The sequence below is a fragment of the Poecilia reticulata genome, linkage group LG15, assembly GCF_000633615.1.
Source record: "Poecilia reticulata strain Guanapo linkage group LG15, Guppy_female_1.0+MT, whole genome shotgun sequence".
Taxonomy (NCBI): domain Eukaryota; kingdom Metazoa; phylum Chordata; class Actinopteri; order Cyprinodontiformes; family Poeciliidae; genus Poecilia; species Poecilia reticulata.
In genome coordinates, this window is record NC_024345.1 from 22,076,060 (window position 1) to 22,090,058 (window position 13,999).

The 13,999-nt window shown below is 40.4% G+C and overlaps 1 long non-coding RNA gene across 6 annotated transcripts in view; it reads right to left on the reverse strand.

Annotated features, from left to right (window-relative positions):
- Window positions 1-13,999, reverse strand: part of LOC103477130 (uncharacterized) — a 111,328-nt gene that overhangs the window by 3,629 nt on the left and 93,700 nt on the right. For 3 of the 6 annotated variants that reach the window (XR_535590.2, XR_535589.2, XR_535585.2), the window contains one exon: window positions 3,142-3,235. The exons of 1 other annotated variant lie outside the window; for it this stretch is intronic. This is a non-coding gene — a long non-coding RNA (uncharacterized LOC103477130). Of the gene's footprint in view, window positions 1-902; window positions 1,068-3,137; window positions 3,236-13,999 lie in introns of all 6 variants that reach the window. 2 more of the 6 variants (XR_535587.2, XR_535588.2) reach the window with 2 other exon arrangements.

Sequence of the window (13,999 nt, forward strand, 5' to 3'; positions counted from 1 at the left end):
AATACATTTTCTCAAAAGAATTACTCCAGAAAATGTAACTGAGTAACTAGTAACTACTCAACTCTAGTTTTGTCTCATTTAGAAACTAGAACAAAAATCCTTGGTGAGATTTTGTGTTTTTGCAGTGTTGCCTTCAGGCGCTCATAAAAATTCAATCTAAATGACAATTCACTTCTAAAGAGGGCGATGCGTCTTGTCTTCTCAGAGGAGGCGGTTTAGTGCCCTGAAAATCTCCCGGCCACTTCAAAAGACACCTTAAATGCCTCCTGAAGCCAGAGGAAACCTCTCCGTCTTTGGCCTTTGCGAGTCACACAGGAACAATAAATCTGGCTGATTTCTACATTCCTCTTTAGATCATGTGATACCCAAACAGCGGAGGAGAAACTCTCAAACTGCTGCAAACACACGCGGCCCGCGATTAGATCAGGCCCCAACTTTTTTGGGTGAAAATATGTCAAGAGAAAAAGATAAGTACACACAGCTGGATGCGTTTTAGAGAGAGAGAGAAAGAGAGAGAGCAGTTCTTCCCCCCGTTCCTTTCCTTGTCATAGGAAGAGCAGCGAAGCCCCGGATGGAAATGCTGTTGCGTCTGAGCGAGCCGGAGCAATTGTGGGGGAAATTGCTCCAAAAGACTTGAGCTTTTAAAAATGCAGCAAAACAACTCGAGAGAAGTTTCTGGCTGCGTAAAGAGGCGAGTTTTTCCCTTCGGGGCGGGGGAGTGTGGAGAAGAGGAGCGCGCCGCTGGTTGTGTGCCAGCTCTGCCTCCTGTGGTTTCACGCATAACAACCTTGCATGTGCACCGCTCTGAGGAAAGCATTGATTTAAAAGGGTCCTTCTTCTCTCCACAGCTTTAGCAAAACAAGCTCCTATGTTTGGATAGACCCTGTAAGCAGCTCACTGACCTGAGCAATGGGTCAGATTAAGTCAGACCCCCACCGACTCCTCCGCCTCCTCCCATCCCAGCCTCCCTCCTTTCTTCTCGGAGCGCCGTGAGGAAAGGGAAAGTGCTCTTCAGGGCAGGCGGGCCTGCCAGCCGGGTCAAGGGAGTTGCTCAGGAAAACAGGAAACTGACAAGAGAGACAAATGATAGGTCTCACCCAAACACGGGCGTTTAACCAGTTTGCCAAAGAGCGGCCGATCATCCGTAATTGCTGTGAGGTGAGGGTAATACTTAAAGTGTCTCTGAGTGTTTTAATTTCAAACTGGATCCGCCGGGTTTGAGCGGCGCCGCTCCAGGCCAGGTAAATGTGTGACGACAGAATCCGACCTGGATAATAACTGATGAAGAAGCTCTTACAGTTCTTCATAAACCGGCAAACCAGATGCTTCAATCCTCTATTAAAAGAACATTAACTCCGGAAAAACCACCCCAGTGGAAAAAACATGGGAATTTCACATGTGAACCGTGTATTCTGCACATGAGAAACATGGAGCAATTTGATCATAAAAAGTGTGACGACGTTAGATGTTTTGAATTCTGCATTTTAGATTCCACATTTGATTTTGTCAAATGTGTTTCAAATGTGGCTCTCAAAAGACGTAATTGCATAGTAACATGTGAAACATAAAATTGCTTCACATGTTTGGATTATAACATGGAAAGTTTATGCTGGATACCTTTTACAGTTGGAAAGTTTCACAAGACCAAGTTTTTGTTTTTTAATATCGAAAAACATGTGAAATACTTTTTATATATTAAATGTTTTTCCTGGAGTGTTTCACATGTGGAAATAGTGTCTTTGTTACTATTGCAATGTGCGTTCACATGTGCAATTTTCACAGTGTAGAAATATCAGAAGCACATGTGAAATACGTCTTGCATATAAAAAATGAGTGTTTCACATGTGCAAATAGCATAATTGTAGCATTAATGCGTTCCCATATGTTTCACATGTGCACATTTAATTGTGTAGTAATACTGGAAACACAGGAAATACCTTTTTATATCTTGGAATGTTTTTTCTTGAGTTTTTCCACATGTAGAGATGCAACGAGAATGTTTTCCCATGTGTTTCACATGTGCAAATTTGACAGTGTAGTAATAACAGCACATATGAAAGACTTTTCATATGTGGAATGTTTTCTCATGTGTATTTCACATGTGGAAAAGGTATAATTGTAACACAAACGCTTCCTCATTTGTTTCACATGTGCAAATTTGACTTCTTACTAATATCAGAAGCACATGTGAAATACTTTTTATATTCGGAATGTTTTTCCTCGAGTGTTTCACATGTGGAGAATATATTGTCCTGTAGCATAAAAATCCACGTTTCACCGTCAAAAAGTAATATTAAGTTTTAAAATGAAAAGGAAATGTGTAATATTTACCAGCATATTTCACATTAGGAAATCATTTTTCATTCTGATGTAAAAAATTTCTGGAAACTTTCCACATGTGAAACATTAGATCTGTTTGTATACATATAAATCTAACTGATTAATATTGTAAATAATGTAAATATATTTATGTTTATATTGTATTTATTTCCTACTGTTGCAGCTGACTTAATGTACAATGGTACATGTGTACAGTGACAAACAATAAATCCAGTCAGTCAATAAGGAAATGTAGCCATAGAGAAAACACAGAACAAATGTGTTACTTATTTTTGCTATAATTAGTTTTTATATGGTTTTCTTGTGTTTTTTTCACGAGGAAGCAAAGCAAACATTCTGACTAAACTGATATTATCTATTTACCCGATTGAGAGACTGTTTTAGTTAGTTATATATTTTCTCAGGACAAGTTGGAGGAAGGTGTGTTGGTGTGTGTGTGTGTGTGTGTGCAGATCGGAAAAGCTGCCACAGGCGAAGATAAGCGACAGGGAGTGGAGCTGGTGGGAGGGACACAGAGGACGGAGCGGGGCAATCAGTGCGGGATCTGAGGCGGTGTTTAGTGGTCCTGTAAGATCTGCTAAACTGGCCCTAATTTCCCCCCGTAGTGGGAGACGTGTGAGTCGGGGTGGAAAGGGCCCAGGAGGAGGGGAAGGCCTTTGGTCTGTCAGTGTGGAGTTAATCTGAACCTGGGGCGGCACGTTCACTTTTGATGGAGGCCAGAGATAGGACTCCAAAGCGGTGGAGGAGCATGAAAGATCACCCACACCTGCGAGGGGCTGCCGAAAGTTACAACTCACTCACAGAGGGCCTCTCTGCTGCTGCTCTATTTGTCAAGGATGATGGGGCAATAACGGCGAGGCTTCGGTCCGGGGTGGCTCTTCATGTGCTCTCAGCTCTGCAGGATAAAGACAACACAGATTTGTCTTTCACTTGCAAACCTTTTCCATCATGAGGCCAAATATTTGCCTGCAAAAGGAGCTGCAGAAAAATCAGATGGTGCTTTTAGAGCGTTTTCCCACCTGATAGTCCGGCAGACTCGGTTTGATTCCAACATTTATTACATTTTCAAACCAACCAAACCCTTTGAAAAACCTGTTCCCCTCCTCGCCTGTGGGGGCGCTGCACCAAGAACCACTTAAGGAAACGACATGAAAACAACATGTGTAACTTCCTTCGTCACAAAATGAAAACATAAATGGAATGGCGTCAGATGTTGGCGTCAGATGTTAGCGCCATGTTAGCGATTTCTCTTCTGCCTTTAGCAAAAGACCACAAACCACTTATCCTGCTCGCGCTAGCTCAGCATGTTTGTTTGGTTAGTATTTTCCCAGAATGCCCTGCGCTGTAGTCCATTTCCTGCTTTTGGAGCCGTCTCCGGTCTGCTTGGCGTTCACATTCGAACCGCACCAGAATTCACCTCAACTGGACCGAGGCCGAGGTTTGAAGGTGGACCAGAGTTAGCTGTTTGGTCGATTACGTTTTCACAGCTCCCCAAAGGAAACAAACCTTTTAGACAAATGAACTGCATGGTCAGACGAGACAACGACTGTTTGGCTGCAATGACAAGAAGCTAGAACGATTCAAGGAGAGCAAATGAATCTAATCTTGAATCAACTGTAATGATCGGCAGTGCTGGCATCATGCTGACCAACGGTGCAGAAAGCCTTTCAGAAGCGTAGGCGATGTGAGTCGGCTGCTGGAGAGATGCTTCCTAAAATGCACAAAGTAAGAGTATTTATGTTTGTCTTACAGTTTTATTTTGTAGTTTCTGTCACTTTCTGGAGTATTTTGACTTGTTGGTTTTGTTTGGTGTTTTTATCCAAGGAACAAGCAATCTGTCCGTCGCTGGAGGTTTGTTCGTTTACATTCGCCTTCCAGTCGCTGGGCTGTTAACGATGCACTTTATGTATGAGAGACACATGAAATTCACACCTTTTTGGGCTTCTTGGTCTTCCATACATAAGGAGCAGGAACGTCGGGGCAAAGTGTTAATTTAGTGACTGAGTGAGAGATATAAACGCTCGAAGCCAAAAATTACGATTTGTTTACAGAAATATATGCGCTCACGTCGGTTTAACTGCACATTCAGATTGGTGACTTAAACACAGAAATGCTGTATTTTAGCTAATCTACATAAAAAAATGTGTTAAACTACCCACATCCCCCAGTAAAGCGACGATAATGATGCTAAAGATTTTGTTGGCATGAAATAATGAAACAGGATTCTTCAAAAATTTGACATATTTCTAAACAAGCATCAAAATGGCCTTAGGAATAACTACAATAAAACAATAACCAACTTCTCAAAAACTTATCACTAAATCTGGGTTCTGTCAGGAATCAAACAAATTTAGATAAAGAAGAGTCCTCCAGTTTTAATAGAAAATTATTCCAGAATATTGGCATCAAAAGGAAAGTATAAATATAATTTCAACCCAGTTTACAAAAAAATCCAACTTTTTTCTTTTCCGTCCCAAAGAAAAGCTATTTATACGCCCCAAAAACAAAATGTTCAAGCCCCTGGTGAGTGAGAACCGTAAGAGTAAAAAACACATGTATATTTTCCTCCCACTGTTTAATTCATTGTTTAATCTCATTGCTTTCAAATTGACAAAATCCCCCCAATAATCCATCTTGGAGAGAAATATGAAAAATTTCCCCTTGAGGTTCTGCGTCCTGCATCTTCCTGCGATGCTTTATAAGATGAATCTGTGCCATCGAGAGCTTTTGATTAACTTATAAAGCCAGAATGATTGAGGAGCCTTTCGCTCTTTGCACCATAAAACACTTGAGATCCAGAGCATCACAATTATCGCAGGCAATGATTCACCACTGAATGCAGAATTTAATCAAGCGGATGCAGATGAATGATGCTGTCCGGGTTGGGAACATGTTGCTCTTGGGGCAAGCGGGAGATAAATTTAGGAAACTGAATGGCATCCTGACAGCTTTCTTTATTACGATCAGCAGGAATCCAGGCTACCAATCCATTTTGGGCCAGTCGGTCTGAACGCATCAGTCCAGGTTTCCACGAACTGCGTTTCTATTGACCACATAATTACGCAACTTGACATTTAGAAAATAAATTTGCTTAATGGAAACACAAAAATTAAAAAAAACTTTTGTTTTGCCGCTAGGATTTTCTTGGCTGAAATGAAATTGGTTCATTTGACGAAACTGCGATGGAAAAACGTTTTTCACATCACTTGAGCCACATGATTGATATTATGCAAACATGTTCTTGATATATTTATACTCCTGCTGATTATCTGGTGATCTGCACAGAACTCTGACATCATTTCCTGTCAAAATGTGAGCAGTCTTCTTGCTAAAGTTTATCTAAATTGAAAGGATTTCTGACGCAGAAACCACATTTAGCGATGAACTTTCAACAAGTTTGAGGTTTTGGTTCGGTTACTGTCACATGATCGACAACCGGATGTTACTACTGGCGAAAACTAAGAAGACGACAACAGGAAGTAGTTGCAGGATGTTTTTAATAATTTATCCAGGTGTGATTGTAATTGTGTTTCTTATTTAATGGAATCAAAGCAATTATGAAAGTTTTTTTTTGACATTAGTGGAATATTTGCAAAGTTTTGCAAACATTTGTAATTGAAACGCAGCTGTAGAGATGCAGATTTCCATTAGCTGCGTTTCTATCCACCATATAATTTCACATTTGACATTTGAAATAATAATCTTAATGGAAACAGCATTTGTTTTTTGGCCTTATTGAAATTTGTGTATTTTGCAGAACTGCAGTGGAAACACTTTGTTGTGTCACACGAGTCACATGATCAGATGTCGCTACTGGCGAAAACTACAAAGAAGACGACAGGAAGTACTTGTGGACTTTTTTTTTAATGACATATTGCGTAAACAAATTTATCCACATGTGAATTTAATTATATTTCTTATTTAAAAGAAAGACAGCAAATGCAAAAGTTAGTTTTTCTTATATTACTGATGTTTTGTAATCCAGCTACTTTTGATGGAAAGCATCTAAATTTTCAAGTCAGCAGCAAATTATTAGACACATTTAAGTTCATTCTGACTTTCTAATATATGAATACATTAAATTTCTCTCAGTTTTACTTTTTGAAGGTGACATTCTTACTTATCGGTTGCAGTTGAGGATGTAATTACATGTAAAACTAACAAAACACGATGAGACGCGATATTGAGTTCACAAGAACAAGAAAGGCGAGATTTTAAAATCCCTTTCATGAGGAAATCTTTGATTTGAAAATGCCTGAACTGCATTTTTATTGATTTTTGCCTCAAATTATCTTTATCCTAATCGCTTCTGACCTCAGGATGGGCGGTCTGCAGTTCATTTCCCAGTTGCTGTTCATATCATGCATGTTTTTAATGACTTATCATTGGACAAAACTTATTCACGAGTGATTTTTATTGTGATTCTCGTTTAAAGAAAACACCGCAATTGCGAAATCGTGTTTTTTTGTGTGTCATCAGCGGAGTTCTGACAACGTTTTTCTCACATTTGTAATGGAAACGCAGCCCTTGTCTGTCTCATCTGGCCTTATTTTGCTGGCGTGTCGGACGGCGCCCAGCGAACACGGGCAGGTGTGTGCCGGGCCGAACAAAATGCCCCCTGAATTTTCATGCCGAGGTCGTCGTAAACAAAAACAGATGTGAAAGTAAAGAATCATGTTGCCTCTCTTAGGAAAATAGAAAAGGAGAGTAAATCTGTAAATTATTATCCAGACAAGAGAAATAAGTATCTCTCTTCACGTAAGTGAGTCAAACTCCCAGTTGGGAATGAAATCGATTATGTCCTACATGCTTCTGCCTTAAATGAGTCATGTTAACATACTGGGATGTTTTACAAGCCCCGCTGTGCTTTGACATCGCTGCTAGACGCATTACCTTCTCCGATCTGTGACACCACAACTGCTGTGAAATGGGCTTTTTGTTGTTTTTTTCCCCTCCTTTCGCTGAGTATGGTTTGGATTTTCATGCTTTTTGGGAGTCACATGCCATATGTGCGGCTGTGCTTTTAGAGTGAAGTGCATCAGAAAGCCAAGTCCGTCCTGCTGCTCTAATGGGACTCGAGCGAAGTCGCCGGGTTTGATAAGAGGGCTAAAGGAGACCTGATACGAGTCGAATCTGAATAGATTAGGAGGGAAAATGTCGGACAGAAATCCTCCCGGCGCTAGCAGGTCGGGTTTGCCCACTTTATAATGGCGTAGTGTTGTGAAAAACAAATGAACCGGCAATCCATAGATCACATTTCACACCCTGGGCCAATTAAGACTGCTTTAAATAACATCAAGAGCTGATGGATCTGTCCTCACCCTTAGCACCACAATAACCGTGGAAGCTTGAGCGCTCATTGACCTGCAGTTTAGCAGCATGGGGCCAACAGCAGCCAGCCCTGCAGTGAAAAATAATGGGCACATCTTTACACCTCCCAGCCCTTTACACCTGCAAACAAGTTCGTAAGTGGATGAAGTTGCGGTGTTAGCGAGAAACAAGCGTGTTCCAGTCCGAATCACCTGCGCGAACCAGCCGCCTCATCTTGTCTCTCTGTCAGCGTCGTTTGAGCGGAGGCAGCGCTGCAGAGTGATTGTGAACAGCTAACTGGCAGTGCCGGGTGTGAGAAAGTGTTGCCGGGATATTTCGCCACATGAAGGGAGGACCAATTGTGTGTACAGCACCGTCTCTGCAGGGATTAGTGGTGCCATTAAGTGGCGATGAGTTGCAGCGGGGGGGCCACATCCCCTGCTCCCTCATTAAATCGCTGGCAGCTGCCCTTTATCACAGCCGCTGCACTGTACCATCAGCACTCTCACCGCGGCACCGTGGCAGCCCGCGACCTTTGGCCTTCATAAAAACTCTTTTGGAGGCTTTAGGAAAGTTTAATTACCGGCTCTGAATTTCCTCGCTGCATGTTTGACATAAATGATCATTATTTTTATCCCTTTTTTTTTTGTTCGCAAAAGAAAAGTTTGGTGATAAAACACTTGGTTAGGCGTAATAATTATTCAGTCTGGGATGTTACCCAAATTTAATGTGCAAACAAAAAATACATTCTTTTATTTTTCTCTCTTTAAGTCTTTTAAACTATTGCATATTGATAACAGTTTTGCAAAAACTTTTGAGAAAGGAAAACATTTCCAAGTGAAGACAGAGTTATGTTTAGCTCCATTTACAGCAGAAATTATTACGATAAACGATGATATTATCAAGTAATGCAATAAGAACACATTTTTAAATATGTATAAACTTTAAATTCTAATTTTAACTCTGGAACTGGAAGACATTTGAAATATTCAAAATAAATAATTATTTTATTAAAACAATTGTTCTTCAAAAACAGGAAAACATCAAACTGAAGACTTTTATCATTCAGTTTTTGGTAAAAAGAGAAAAAACAATAAATAATTTTCAAGTTCATTTTAATTGATCCTGCAATTAATTGATTTATTGCTTATTCTACATCAATAACTTTGCTGCTGGAAGATGGGACTATAACTAATGACCATGTGGAATCCATTTGTTATTTATCAATTAAATTGTAAATATTTTCACTTTTTAGGCTAAAACCTCTAAAAAGCTGAAAGAGGTGCAGCGTTTGGAGCTTCGTCTCTTGAAATCAGAAACGTTCTTCCCTATAAGCTGATGACACAGCGGATGCAAGAGCAGATGGTCTTCTGAGCAGAAAAGCTCTTCTAGTAGAAACACCTGGACCTGCTACCTGTGCAGCTGCTCACAGGTGACAGGAAAAACTACAACAACTGGAATCGTCTCTTCCAAAGAAAGGACACAACGCAGAGCCAACCCTGACCGACGCTCCGACACAGATGGCGAAATTTAATCAACTAAAAGTTTTCATCTGGAAAAATTAGCTTAGAGGAAACAAAGTGCGCTAAACGTTTTCAAAATCAGCAAAAACAGGAAAGCGCAAGACAAAAAATTAGCTTAGCTATTAGCGCATTAGCTGAAGTGTGTCCACCATTGTTTGTATATGTTTTTATTAATCCTAGAGCATTTTGAGGGAGACCTCTTCTTCAAAATTCACTTTTCGATTTCAGTTTCAGCTGCTTCTAAAAACAAACCAGGCTCTTAAAAAACACCCAGAATGTTTTTTGGGCAATAACTTTATTTTTTATGGTGTCTGGAAAACGAGCCATTTCAAAAACCTCCCGATTGTTAAGTCACAATCGCCGGACACTGTGCCGTTACCTAGCAACCCCAACAGAGCCCAGTCTGTTACCTAGCAACCCCAACAGAGCCCAGTCCGTTACCTAGCAACCCCAACAAAGCCCAGTCCATTACCTAGCAACCCCAACAGAGCGCAGTCCGTTACCTAGCAACCCAAGCTGAGCTCCAGCATGATTGGTTGCGTTAAGCAATGGCTGCTGGATAATACAAGTGTTTTTGTTGATGACTTACCATCCAGAAAACACCTGCTGTGTTTCTGCTGGTTGTGCAGAAGGCTCCCCTTCCGCTTTTCAAAGATATACGGTTGTATATTTATGCTAATCTGTTTGCAGCCATTTTTAGTGCGAATGAAACATTGAGATTGGGGGCGTGGCCAGCAGCAGCTTATTTGGAATCTCATTTTATAAGAATTATTTTGTCCAAAAAAAAATGTGATAAACATGTTTAGTATTACCCATAGATCTATCCTAACCTTTTCAAGGAAGCATAATCAGTCATCTGAAGAAATATTGGTTTCCTTTTTCCAACAATGACCTCGCTAGCATCTTATCATTTCCCCCTAAAACAGACGAGAACGAATCCCAAAGCGACTCCTCAGACCCTCGCACCAGTTCAGACAGACGCCGGTCTGTTGCTTTAAATCGACAAACGGTGTAACGTTTGCTGTGTCACAGCTGATTGAGCCACATGTAAGAACAGAGACTCTGACCGTCTAACTAAACAAACTGAAACATGTTTGTTGTTCTGAGGACTTTGTCTGCAGAAACACTGCCGAGGCTGCTGTGGCCTGAGCCAGGCAGAGTCGGCCATGTGTGACCGCTGCTCATAAGGATCAGAAAATTCACTCTGTGCACCTGCACAACTGATTTCAACCTGCAACAAAATCCGCCGGTGCCACTGTGGGAAAGCTCAGCAGCAACTCCCCGTCTTCTTCTATCTACTGTTTTAGAAATATGCTTCAGAAACCTGATTAAGGCAACCTTGGGATAAAGCTGCGGGCTGATATGACTGCAAAAATGCAAACTAACCCTTCCCTTAATGAAGCATTTCTTTATGTGCAGAGATATGAAGCTCTGTTATTTGGAGAGGTACTCGGGATCAACACCTGGCTCTGCTGGGGTGGAAATATCTTCCAACAAATTGAGAAAATTCCACACCTAAACCCGGCCAGAAACCGCTGGGATTTACTGAGCTTACATGTAAAGTCAGCAAGAAACTTCTTCCAAAAGCACAAAACAATCTGGGTGGGCTTCATGCGACCTGACGCTCCGTCACAGAGGAGCTTCCTGACCGCTATTCGGCCAATCAGAGCTGCTCACTTTGGTCACTGCATCATTGTTACATAAAATATGGCACACCAGCAAGTTTACTGCAAAAATGAAGTGCAAAATATTGACGAATATTTCTACCCGCAGAGATTTTCAAGTAGAAACTTGGCCAGCAAGGCCCAGACAGCTGAGCGCTAGTGAGTGCTAGCTGCCTTGCTATCTGCAGCCAGAAACAAAAACCCTACCTTCCAACCAACACTGCCTTCTTTCTGCTCACTTTGTTTCCTCTGCAGTTTAAGTTTCTCCACACTGAGCTTCTGAGTCGATTGAAACGAAGCTCCTCTCCTCATTTTCCCACCTTTCATGCTCTTCAGATGTCGCCAATCTGTTTGTGCTTTGTTTGTCCGAACATCCGGGACACAGCGGCGTCATCTGCTATCAGAACCGATTAAACTCTAAAAGCACAAAAGTTTCTTTTAATAATCGCTGCGTCACTCCCCCAGATCAGCCGACATGTAGATAGTGTTTAATGTTTGTTATGGAGACCAAAAGATGCCACTTTTTGAATCATTTCTCCAACATTTCTGCCTCTCTGCATGGCGGCAAAATAACACTGGGTTCTCATCCAAACTAGTCGCTGGTGGTTTGGAGAAAAATGCCGCTGTCACGCCATATTTATCACCCAGGAAAACAAAAGTCAAACATTAGTAATTAGAACATGTGAGAAACTCAACCCAGAAAGAATAAAGTGTAAATTATGTGAAATTAGTAGGTATGAGAGGCAGTTTGGGAGGATTTGGGGGTATTGTGGTGGCTTTTGATTCAAATCTGCACAATAATCGCTTAAAACAATATGAATGTCTTTTTGTTCATTACTTCCAAGAGGACGTGTTGGTAATAAGCAGAGCTGGAGCGGGTTTTCTGCTGCGAACCTGTGTGAAGTTCCCTCGTTCTCTGGACACATTCACACATGTTCGATATCAGCACAGAAAGTCGCTTCATCTGCACCTCTCGTTATGTTGTAATGAAGCTATAAGTGCTGCTGACGGACACACCTAACATCCCTTTACGTCTCATTACTATCTGTGAGTCATGTTTTCCGAGAGTAATAAAACCTTGAGGGAAAAGTTTGAATTTACCAAATTCTCCAGGATGCCATTTATGAGGGAAAAACTGCAGATATCTCCCATGAATATGACATTTTCCTTTAAAATTTGTGCAACATGGATGATGACTGACGATGACTTGCTAATTATTGCTCATACAACTGTCCAATGGTTTCAGTGTGGGATGCTCTTTTTTAAATTCCTCATTGTGTTAGCGATCTGTTGCAAATTAACCTCAAGTTGTGAAATTTTCCATGATGTTTTTAGTGTTTGCACGGACTTTACACGTTGCAGCAGCTAATGACAAACACACACTTAACTCGAGGTTTTGGCTTGATTTTGGAGCTATCTGCCGTCAATTGCTGGGTTTACGGGATTTGCCAATCAATGACTTTTCCATTTGATTTAAACTTTGGTCGGCGCTCTCTCCTCTACCAACCAGTCTACGGCAAAAGCAAAAGCACTTTCCCATGTTACAGAGAGAAAAAAGGAGCTTTCTCCTTTGTTTCCCCCTGAGGCAGCGGGCCGAGCGCTCAGACGTACAATCACACGCACGCAGATCTGGGGAAATTGGAGTTTTACTTAAATGTGAGCGTTTACAGGTGGTAAATATCCTGCTGGATTTTTACAAATGTGCAGGCTTAAGCTCTGCATCCTCCAGCTGCACGGCAGGAACATGCGCAAAATGTGATCCTTTAGAGATTTAAAACATCACAAATGTGAAAAATAACATTGGGAAATATGGAGTCAAACAGGAATGGGATTCATTTCACATGTTAAACTGTGAGACGCATGTAAAACAAATGGGAGACGTTTTGATGGTTATTATGTGAAACCCAAGTGAATTCCCATGTGAAACCTGTAGAATCACATGAGAAATTTAACTTTGTGTCGTGTGGTTATGAACGAAACCACAACACAGAATCATGCTCCGATAAACAAACATTTAGTTTTACAACTGGAAATTATTTTCTGTAGTTACATGAGGGGAAAACTTTCCACATCTCAAATGTGAAACACATGTGGAAATGCAATTGTGTAGTAACATGTGAAACATGTTAGAAAACCCTGCACATGTGAAATTCCCTTCATCGAATGATGAAAGACCATTTATAACTTGTGTAGCTAATTAAATAATACTGTGCAGTAACATGTGAAATACTCACTAAATGTTCTCACATGCGTTTCATATGTGGAAATTATATTCTGTAGTGACATGTGAACACGTTTCACATGTAGAAAAATATACTGTTCAGTGTGATGTGAAAAACGAGGGAAAACCTGGATTATTTTCCCAGGTGTCAAATTACTGAAATTATATTTTACAGCAACATGTGAAACAACATTGTACATGTGACATTTTTCCCATGTATGTTTCATATGTGAAAAATAGATCTTAGTTTGTATTTATATTGCGTAGTAACGTGTGGAACACATTCTGGAAAACCGATCACGTTTCATGTGGAAATGATATATTACAGTTACATGTGAACACGCATTTCACATGACAGAAAATATACTGTGTGGTAAAATGTGAAAGGCATGGGAAAGCCTGAAATGTTAAATATGTGTATAATGTGTTTCACATGTTTAAATTACATTATGTGGGAAAAAATCCAACAAGTGTTTCACATGTGGAAAATAGCTCATGTGTGGTTATATGTGAAATGTGCAGAGAAAAACTTTCACGTTTTTCTTATTTAAATTTCACATTTCCTACGTTTAATCATGCAGAAATAATATTTTTCTGAATATTTACCATGTAGTAACTCAATACTTATGAAACAGGTAAATACTTTTACTTGTTGAAGTTAAATGTGAAACATAGGAGTGTTTTTTTCTGTTTTAATGAGAAGTGTTCACATGAGCATCCGACTGTAACTGCAACATTTGTTAGTAATAAACATTAAGTTCATTTGGAACAAACGTCCAGAAAACTGTGAAACAGCAGAAACACTGACTAAAACTCATGTTTACATTGATATATTTAACGCATATGGACTAATTATACTTGTTTTCTTTACGTTTTTACAGTGTAACGCTCTTTGAACTGCCGTATTTGTGCTGCTTCACAAATAAACTTGATTTAAAACA